The sequence below is a fragment of the Solanum lycopersicum genome, chromosome 1 (genome assembly GCF_036512215.1).
Source record: "Solanum lycopersicum chromosome 1, SLM_r2.1".
Classification (NCBI taxonomy): Eukaryota; Viridiplantae; Streptophyta; class Magnoliopsida; order Solanales; family Solanaceae; genus Solanum; species Solanum lycopersicum.
The window spans coordinates 60018806-60029918 of record NC_090800.1 but is presented as its reverse complement, the minus strand read 5'-3'; positions in this window follow the sequence as shown (position 1 = coordinate 60029918).

The following is an 11113-nucleotide window of genomic DNA, read 5'->3' as shown; positions in this document are numbered from 1 at the left end:
GAGGTTATCTTTTTGATTTGCTTAATTTAGTATTTTGATAGCCTTGGTCAGGAAAATGTCATATTATACATGTTATGTGTTTTGGTATCTTGAAAGTCTGTTGATCATTTAGGCAAGCTTAGAGAGGGTGTATGGTAGGTATCTCTTTGTGTTACTCAAGTGAGTCTTAGGATTGCTTTTAGTTGAATTAAATGTTAGGAGGTGTCTTAAGTGAAGAAATTCACTGCGCAGTTAGTTGAAGTTACTGTAATGTTGCTTGAAAAATGCTATAAATTGAGTAAATGCTATCTTATGTGTTCTTGTGATTATAATATGATATTTAAATGAAAAGATTCATATTTCAAATAAATGTTCGTTTTCATAATTTTATGCATATAGTCATACTTAGTACAAGTGTTTGTACTAACTCCATACATTTGTTTATATCTAAAGGTGAAGGTGAAAGGTGAGAAGGACTGTGAAGGAAAGCATAGATTCTATCGTCGTTAAAGCGAAGTGAAGTATGTGCTCAATTGACTCGAGAGCCTATATATATGTCTTTTATTTAAAGTTATTGTAATAGGCTAATTTTTTTTATATTCGTATTGTATAGGGCGTGCCTAAGTATTTTTGAGTCTAAGCTTTGTTGAGATTGAGATGAGTATTTTCTATGATTCTATATGAAAAGATGTTTTAAGATATTCATATGAAATTTTGTAATTCTGCACTACTTTTCATATTTGTATATGCGATGAATGATACAAGTACAAGACCTCCGAGAGGTCAAGTATGCCGATTGCATTTCAAGAATGTCATATCTTTTAAGGTGTGGTTTATATATATATGACAAGCTTGGTATTAGAACATAGGTTATAAAAGTAGTCTTAGGAATCAAAAAGTCTCATCAAATCAAGTCTAGTAGATTGTTGACCATCGGTGTGAGTCGCGACATATCTATGGGCGAGTGGCTATAGGACAATAGAGTTTCATTTTTTTCTACTCCTATGTCGTGCCGTAGAGTAAAATTTATGAGTACTCTTTTCTTATTGTTTTCCTTATGTTTATAGGATGATGAATACGAGGAGGACACCAGTTAGAAGAGTTGAGGATAATGATGTGCATGGGGAGATTTCTCCTCAAGTCGAGGAAGTTGAGCAAATTTCTCAATGTCCTCAACGTGCTCAAGATTAAAATGTCCATATTGTAGGTGAAGGTAATGATGTTCCGGTGGTTCCCCCGAAGTTGAGTAATAGTGATATTAGAGTGTCTTTAATTGCCTATGTCCGAGCGATGACTACTCAAGAAAATTTGATTATGGTGCCTAGGATAAATGTTGTAGAAAGAACTATTACCTCTAGGTTGATAGACATTGGTGTGGATGAATCCTCCTATGTTTCATGGCTCTAAGGTGGGAGAGGATCCCATAGAGTTCCTAGATGGAGTATACTAGGTGTTGCGGGCTATGGGGGTTACATCTAAGGAGAAGGCAAACTAAGCTTCGTATCAATTGAGGGATGTTTCTCAAGTGTGGTTTACTCAGTGAAAAGATAATAGGCCGTGGGAGTCGGGTCCTATTGAGTGGGAAGAATTTAAGAAAACTTTTCTTGGAAAGTACTTTCCTCGTGAGAGGAGGGAAATTAAGGTAGAGTAGTTTATCAATCTCAAGCAAGGAAATATGAGTGTTCAGGAATACTCTTTGAAGTTCTCAATGTTATCTAGATATTCTCCATCACTTATGTCTAATCTGAGGGATGAGATCAGTAGATTCATGACGGGTGTCGCCGATTTAGTAAGGGAGGAATGTTGTATGGTCATATTACATGATGATAGATTCATGGTGTATGCGTAATCAATAGAGGAGTCTAAACATGGGAGGATTGCTAGAAACTTCAAAAGAAGTGGTTCAAGTGACCAAGATCAATCTAAGTACAAAAAGAGGGATAAAGGTCAAGAAAAACCTAGGAGTGCTAACGTGAAATAGGAGAAAGGAGGTGGTTCTCAAAATGGAAAACCTACATGTGTCATTTGTGGAAAAAGTCACTATGGGAAATGTCTAGCCGGTACTATTGGTTGTTATGGTTGTGGGAAGGATAATCATAAAGTGAAGGATTGTCCTACCATAGTATATAGAGGAAGAGAGAGTAAACAAGTTGCTCCTAATGTTGCGAAAGATGATGCTCCAAATAAGAGGCATTTCTATGCACTTCGAACTAGAGGATCAAAGCCGGATGAGAAGGAGGATGGTAGTAAGTGCTTGTATCTCTTGAGTGTTATGAGTCCCTTATAAGTGGGGAGTATGTTTAGTAAAGGAGTTATGATTGATTTTTTTATCTCTTATATCTAATTTTAATTTGAGAGTAGAAAATTGTAAAAGTATGTTGCATGTTGCATTGTGTTTAGGGTCTTATTGAAAATGAATTTCATTGATTCCTTGCATTGTGCATTTTATGGAGTTATGATTATGTAGTAATATGTGTTTATGTGGTTTTACATTGCATAGTATCATGTTTCAATCATGAATTTCCTAAAAGTTGTATCGTTGAAGAATGTTGAAAAACTCACTCTAATGCATGCCTGCTCAATGTAAAATTTTTTGCAAAATTGACTAATTCATTATTTGCTTAATATTGTTGTAATGTGGTTAGAACTTATATATATGAGAATGATATTGAATTGAAAGTGAGTTTTTGCTGTTTGGAAGGATGCATGTGAGTTTTATCGCTTGATAAGTTATATAATTCTTTCTAGTTTGTTGTTGTGTTGTGATGCTCATGATTCTGTAAAAGTGATGTTTTATTAGATGTTTTTATTGTATAATGTGTTATATGATATAGTCATGAGTTTCTAATTGAATAGCTATTCTTGGAAGTGTTCGAAGAGTGGCAAGTGACATTCGAAGACAAATATTGTCCAAGTGGGGGAGAATATAAAATACCAAATATGATTTAGGTGAACTAGAGACTAAAATCTTTTTTTCATGAGTTTTTAAGTTCCTAAATTGGTCTATGATGTGGTATTGAGGCAGTGTGGAAGAGTTTAGGTGCATTGGAAGTCAAACGTTAAAGGACGACTAATACGTTCGACGACTAAGTCACCTATGTGCCTCATATGTGGTTTATGTGTTTATGTGTGATTCATTAGTTTATAAGGTCATTATTTGATTTATTATAGTTTAAATAGGAAGTGTGTCAACTTTCGTGAAGTGTGGAGGTCAAACGTCAAAGAACGTCCATGTCCTTCGAAAAATTTGCCTTGAAACCACCTTTTTTGTCTACGCATGTTTCATCGAATTTTACGTGTTCATTTTGGATAAAATTCATCTAAGAGGTCCTAAACTCGTATACGAGTATGTTTGATTTGGAAATTTCCGGGAAAACATCACCAAATACCATCCAAGGCCCTTGAAGAAGGACCCTTCATGAGTATCCTAGCTGCTCAAGACAGCCCAACATACGGAGGCAATGGAAGCCCTGTAGGTCACTCGACACCCCGTAGGCGAGGTATTATCGATGGAAACTTAGCGTGGGGAAAGAGAGTCTAAAACACCAGCTTCACTACCAGACCATAGACCATCAGGAAGGTCCATTGGTCAAGGGATGGTCGTCAATGGTCATTCCGTCTGTGAGGCTGTTCCTGCATAGCTTCACTCTAGGTTGAGGGGTGAAGTTTTAAATTCAGTCCATGCCCAATTAAGAATTTCGGAGGTTCCTAAAGGTTACTTTGGGTATTTAAATATGTTTATAAGCCTAAAAAATTAGAAAATTTTATTCTTCAAAATCAAAACCCAAAGTCCCTTAGAAAGTCTCTAGAGATTCTTCATCAAATTGAATAATTAGCTTCATTGAGGTATGCATTTTGATCCTTTAAACTCTATTCATCAAGGAGACCAACTTTCAAAGAAGTTTTCTAAAGTTATCAAAGATGAATTGTCCAATTTCATGATCTATTTATGGGTTATTGCATTAAAGGTTTCTAAGAATCTAATAATCATTAAATTGTTTTTAATTAGATGGTGTTAGCTCAATTAATCTATGAACCCATGTAATTGATGAACCCTAGTTTTTAACTACTTTATGGTTACCTGATATTGACTTAATGCTTATGATTTCTAATGTAGTTTTCTATGGACTATTGATTGAAATAATAATTGTGTTGAATTGATATATAGTTTGTATCAAATTGATGAATCGATATTGAATTAACTTAGTTTCATTCAATATCATAGTTTATGTATTGAATTATTGGTTAGACATGGGGCCTTATGGTATTGAATTGGATGGTTTAGCATTTGATTGAAGTGTAGAGAATGGAGTGGTGGTACTCTGCCATAATTCCCTTTATTTTATGTTAATTAGACTTCAATTATATTTTGATTGGTAATATCCACTTTTGGTGGCGGTGTAATATACTTTAATTGTAATTGATGTAGTCTTGTCGGTGTTGTTTTAGGTATTATGATGATCATGGACTTGTCAGCAACTACTTGAAGTTTTTTGATGATTTGTGTAGTTTATTATGTGAAGTTAGATAATATATGTCTACATAATAAGTAATGTGAAAGTATATGAGTTGTTCTATTGATGCTATTTAGGTGATCATGTTCGACTATGTCTATATCTTTATGTATATAGCCTTAAAGTTGATGTGTGGTTATTCCTGCTTTACTATATGAGTCTATGATGGTCATATTGATGATGGGATGTTAATGTATAGGATGACTTAAATATGATAATGATTATTTATATGTGTTTCTAGAATGACATGTAATATGTGTTAAAGTGAAGTATGTTCTGTCTTATCTTTGTTGACTTATGTCCCTTACTTGATGCTTGTATGAATTTGAATATGAGATGTTATGACTTAGTATGCTAAAGCCTTTTAATCTTGTATTTATAAATGATATGATACCTTAAATGATGTTAAGAGGGTCCTTTATGTGAAACTTTGAACCTAGTGGTAAGGTTATGAATGTTAAAGTCGAAAAACGTAATGGTATCCTTCTAGTAAAGGCACGATTGACTTAAGGTTTGTTGAATTGAACAACATCATTTTAATCATTAGGAAACTCATTATGAGCTTCTTGTCTCAATTGTAAGGTATCCGTAGTGGACCTCTTTAGTAGGGTAAATATGATTGGGTTATGAGCTAGATATGGAACCCCTTTATATGAAATATTAATGTAAATTACTCTATGAGAACCAAGGATAGCACCGAGTGAGTATGATAAAGGAATTAAGTCTAGTTAAAGAATGAGTCTAGAGAAAAAAGCACGCACTTCATATTCAATTGACTCGAGGACATATATATATGTCTTTTAGTTTAAAGTATTGTAATAGACTAAGTATTTTCTTATATTCGTTATATGGGTCGTGTCCCAAGTATTCTCCTATCTACGATTTGATGAGATTGATACTTAGTATTTTCTATGATTCTATATGAAAAGATGTTTTAAGATATTCATATGAAAAGTTTTAATTCTGCACTACTTTTCATACTTGTATATGCAAAGAACGATATGGAAGGACTTGTACAAAACCTCCTAGAGGTCAAGTACACCGGTTGCATTCTGAGAATCAAAATATCTTGTAGGGTTTGATTTTGGGATGTTAAAAACTTGGTATCAGAGCATAGGTTATGAAAGTAGCCTAAAGAATCAAAAAATTTCATCAAATCACATGTAGTAGAGTCATCACCGATGTGAGTCGCGACACATCTATGAGCGAGAGGCTATAGGACAATAGAGTTTTCCTTATTTTCTACTCCTATGTGTAGAGTAAAAGTTATGAGTACTCTTTTCTCATGGTTTTCCTTGTGTTTCTATGAAGATGAATATGAGGAGGAAACTGGTTAGGAGAGTTGAGGATAATGATGTGCATGAAAATATTCCTCCTCAAGTTGAGGAAGTTGAGAAAGTTCCTCAAGGTTCTCAACATGATTAAGTCCCTATTGTGGGTGGAGGCAATGATATTCCGGTGGTTCCCCCGGAGTTGAGTGATAGTAATATTAGAGAGGTTTTACTTGCCTTAGCCCGAGTCATGACTACTCAAGCGAATTTGAGTATAGTGCCTAGAATAAATGTTGTGGAGAGAACTATGACCTCTAGGTTCAGAGACTTTGTGAGGATGAATCCTCCTATCTTTGTTGGCTCTAAGGTTGGAGAGGATCCCAAGAGTTCCTAGATGGAGTATACAAGGTGTTGACTGTTGTGGGGGTTACATATAGGGAAAAGGAGGAGTTAGCTTCATATCAATGAAGGGATGTTTTTCAAGTTTGATACACTCGATGGAAAGATAAGAGGCTAGTGGAGTTGGGTCCTATTGAGTTGGAAGAATTTAAGAAAGCTTTTCTTGGAAAGTACCTTCTTTGTGAGCGAAGGGAAGTTAAGGTAGAGGAGTTTTTCAATCTCAAGCAAGGAAGTATGAGTGTTGAAGAATAATTTTTGAAGTTCTCAATGTTATTTAGCTATGCCGTATCCTTTGTGTCTAATCATAGTGATGAGATGAGTAGATTTGTGATGGGGGTCTCCGATCATGAGAGGGAGGAAAGTTGTATGGACATGTTACATGAGATATGACCCTAGATAGACTCATGGTGTAAGAACAATCAATAGAGAAGTCTAATCTCTGGAGGATTGCTTTGAACTTGAAATGAAGTGGTAGTGACCAAGATCAAACTAATTTTAAAAAGAGGGTTCAAGTTCAAGAAGAACCTAGGAGTGATAATGTGAAATGGGACAAAGGAGGTGGTTCTCAAAATGGAAAACCTACATGTGTCATTTGTGGAAAAGGAACTATGGGAAATGTCTAGCCAGTACTAGTGGTTGCTATGGTTGTGGGAAGGATGATCATAAGGTGACGGATTTTCCTATTATTGTGGATAGAGGAAGAGAGGGTAAACAAGTTTCTCCTAATGTTCCAAAAGATAATGGTCAAAATAAGAGGCGTTCCTATGCACTCCGGACTAACGGATCAAAGCCGGATGAGCAGGATAATTATAGTAAGTCCTTGTATCTCTTTAGTGTTATGAGTTCCTTCTATGTGGGGGAGTATATTGAGTAAAATAGTTCTGGTTGATTGTTTTATCTCTTATATTTAACTCTAGTTTGAGAGTTGAAAGTCATAAAAGTATGTTTCATGTTGCATTGTGTTTAGGGGTCTTATTGAAAATGAATTTAATTGATTCCTTTCATTGTATATTTTATGAAGTTACGATTATATTGTAAGAATTTTTTATATGGTTTTACATTGCATAGTAATATTTTCCCATCATGTATTGTCTAAAAGTTTCATTGTTGAAAAATGTTCAAACACTCACTGTAATGCGTGCCTGCTCACTATAAAATTTTTGATAAAATCGATTAATTCATTCTTTGGTATAAAATTGTTGTAATGTGGTTATAACTGATGTATATGACCATTATATTGAATATTAAGTGAATTTTCAATTTTTGGAAGGAAGCATGTGACTTTATAACATGATGAGTTATAGAATTTATTCTAGTTTCTTGTTGTATTGTGATGCTCATGATTATGTGAAATTATCTTTTTTATATGTTATTGTATAAAGTGGTATATGTAATTGTCATGAGTGTCTAAATGAATCTCTATTTTTTGATGTTTTCGGAGTGTAGCAATTGTAATTCATTGACGAATGTTGTCCAAATGAGGGAGAATGTAAGATCTCGAAAAGGACTTAGGTGAACTAGAGACTAAAATTCTTTTCATGAGTGTCTATGGTCCTAACTTTTTCTATAATGTGGAATTGAGGCAGTGTCTAAGACTATAGGTGCATTAGAGGTCAAACCTCAAGGGACGACTAACAGGTTCGACGAGTAAGTCACCTATGTGCCTCATATGTGGTTATATGTCTTTATGTGTGATTCATGAGGTTAAAAAGTAATTATATGAGTTATAATAGTTTATATAGGCAGTGCTTCAACTTTCTTGAAGTTTGGACGTCAAACGTCCAAGAACGTCCATGACGTTTGAAAGTTCTGCCTTGAAACTACCTTCTGTCTCTACAAATGTTTCATCGAGTTTTACCTGTTTGTTTTTTATGAAATTCATGTGAGAGGTCCTAAACTCATGTCTGGGCATGTTTGGGTTGGAAACTTTCGGGAAAACATCCCCAAGGACCATCTAAAGGACCTTGAGGAAGGACCCTTCATAAGTGTCCAAGCTAATAAAGACAGCCCAACCTACCGAGGCAATCGACACCCTGTTGATTAGTGCACGCCCCGTAGGTGAGGTCTCGTTGATGGACACTTAGTATTGGAAAATCAGAGGCAAATGACCAGCCTCAGTATCTGACAACAAACCAGCAGGATTGTCCATTGGTCAAGGGACGGGTCGTCGATGGTCCTTTTGTATGTGAAGTTGTTCCTGCGCATCTTCACTGTAAGTTGAGAGGTGAAGTTGTATATTCACTCCAAATCCAAATAAGAATTTAGGTGGTTCCTAAAGGGTCTTTTGGGTTTTCTAAATATGCTTATAAGCCTAAAACACATAGAAGATTTCATTCTTCAAGATCAAAACACAAATTCCTTAGAAATTCTCTAGAACTCCATTGGAGCCAAAACTCAAGGAAGGTCTTGGAGTTGATAATGAGTGGATATTATTCATAAAATAGAAGAATTACTTTCATTGAGTTATGGTTTTTATCCTTGAAACTCCATTCATCAAGGAGCCCAACTTTTAAAGATGTTTTTTTAAAGTTTTTAAAGATGAATTTCCAATTTCATGCATTAAAGTTTTTTAAGCATTGAATAATGATTGAAATTTTAATAATTAGATGATTTTAACTCAAGTAACCTATGAACTGAAACTAATTGATGAACCCTAGTTATTGACTACTTTATGGGTTACTTGATATTGACTTAATGCTTATGAATTCTAGTGTAGTTTTCTATAAGCTATTGATTGATATAATATTTGTATTGAATTGATATCTAGGTTGTATTAGATTGATTAATTTATATTTAATTGGCCTAGTTTCATTGAATATCATAGTTTATTTATGAATTATTGGTTATGAACATGTGTAAGGGTCTTATGATATTAAATTGGATGGATTAGCATTGGATTGAAGAGTTGAAGATTGAGCGATAGTACACTGCCCTTATTCCCTTTACTTTATGTTAATTAGACTTCAGTTATGTTGTGATTGGTATGTTCCACCTATGATAGCGGTGTTATGTCCTTTAATTGCATTTGATGTGGCCTTGTCGGCGTTATTTTATGTTTCATGATGATCATGGCCTTGTCGGCAACTACTTGAAGTGTTTTGATGATTTTTGTAGTTAATTATCTGAAGTTGGATAATATCGATATACATAATAAATAATGTGAAAGTATGTGTAATCTTCTATTGATGTTATTTAGGTGATCATGTTAGACTATGAGTATGTCTTTATGTATGTAGTATTAGGGTTGATGTGTTGTTATTACTACTTTACTACATGAGTCTATGATGATCATATTGTTTATTACATTGTAGTTTATAGTATGAATGAAAGATTATAATGGTTATTTTCATGTGTTTCTAGAATGACATGTAATATGTGTTAAAGTGAAGTATTTTGTGTCTTGTCTTGGTTGACTTAAGTCCCTTACATAATGCATGTATGAATGTGAATATGAGATGTTTTGTCTTAACATTCTAAAGGCTAATAGTATTTTATGTATGAATGAGATGAGACCTTAAATGATGTTAAGAGGGTCGTTTATGTGAAACCTTGAACCTAGTTGTAAGGTTATGAATGTTGAAGTCGAAAGTCGTAATGGTATCCTTTAAGTAAAGGAATGATAGACTTAAGTTTGGTTGGCTGGATAGGCATCATATTAATCCTTAGGAAAGTCATCATGAGCTTCTTGTCGCCATTGTAAGGTAGCCCTAGTGGACCTCTTTGGTAGGGTAAATGTGATTGGGTTATGAACTAGATATGGAACCCCTTTATATCAACCTTTAATTTAAATTGCTGTATGAGAACCAAGGCTAGCACCGAGTGAGTATGGTAAAGGAAGTAGTTCTAATTAAAGAATGAGACTAGAGTACAAAGCATGTCCTTCATATTCCTTAACCATGGTCCCAGATAGGATGTTTCTAAGTTAAACCATTGGCAAGTAGAACATGATGTACCATGGTTTCATGGTACATTCAATGCTTTTTCCTTAAGATTGTTGTGTGTCTAAAGCCTTTTTTTAGTAATTTTAATATGTTTTTATCTTTGTTTTGCAGGAAAGATGTACAAAACCAAAATTAGAAGGTTGTGGAAAAGGCCATCGATTGCCTGTCGTCTTATCGACGGACCATAGATGGTGACCTTCGATTAGAGGTTCAGCCATCTGGAACACACTAGGGGAATTTGACATAGTGTGGGGCTACGTAAGAATCGATAGTCCATCAATTGATCAAAGGACCATCCTATTGAATCAGTGATCAGATTGGAGATATTCCCAGTACCCGACGTTGAAGAAAATCTAAGTACGGAACGACGAGAAGCATCGACAGACCAAGGTGAATCAACAGATCGTGTTGTTGGTCCGTCGATTGGATCAGAGAAGATTCAAGTTTGAAGCTAAGATACAATGATAGGTCTAGACTTACGGAGGCAGTCGATGGTTTAACGTTTGACTGACGGACCATCTGTGGGGTTGTCGATTGAATCCTCGTTTTTTGGAAAACTTTCCTTTTCGAATTCCTTTTAAATTAGGACACTATTTTTAGAAATAGGGGTGTAAAACCTCATTTTGGTGTTGGATGCTATTACTAGTTTCTTAGTTTTGGTCTTGGAGATTTATTTTTGAAACTTGGGAATTAATTCAAATTTCCGGATTTGGTTTTGAAATTAATTTTGTGATTTCAAGTTGAATTTTTGGATTTTCTTCGAATTTTTTAAAGTAAGTTCATGATTTATTGTTTATCAACTATGAATTTTGTTCTTATATGCATGGGAAACTAAATCCTTAACAAGGGTTGTGGGAACCATGGATGATTAACAAAGTAAACCTAGCTTAATAACAATTCTCAAATAGCTTATTACATGAATTGATAATTCTTTCATCTATTAGTCTTTTTAACGAGTGCACGCGTTAGAACTCACATTTCTACTTGCTAAACCAAGGGGGCAGTTAAT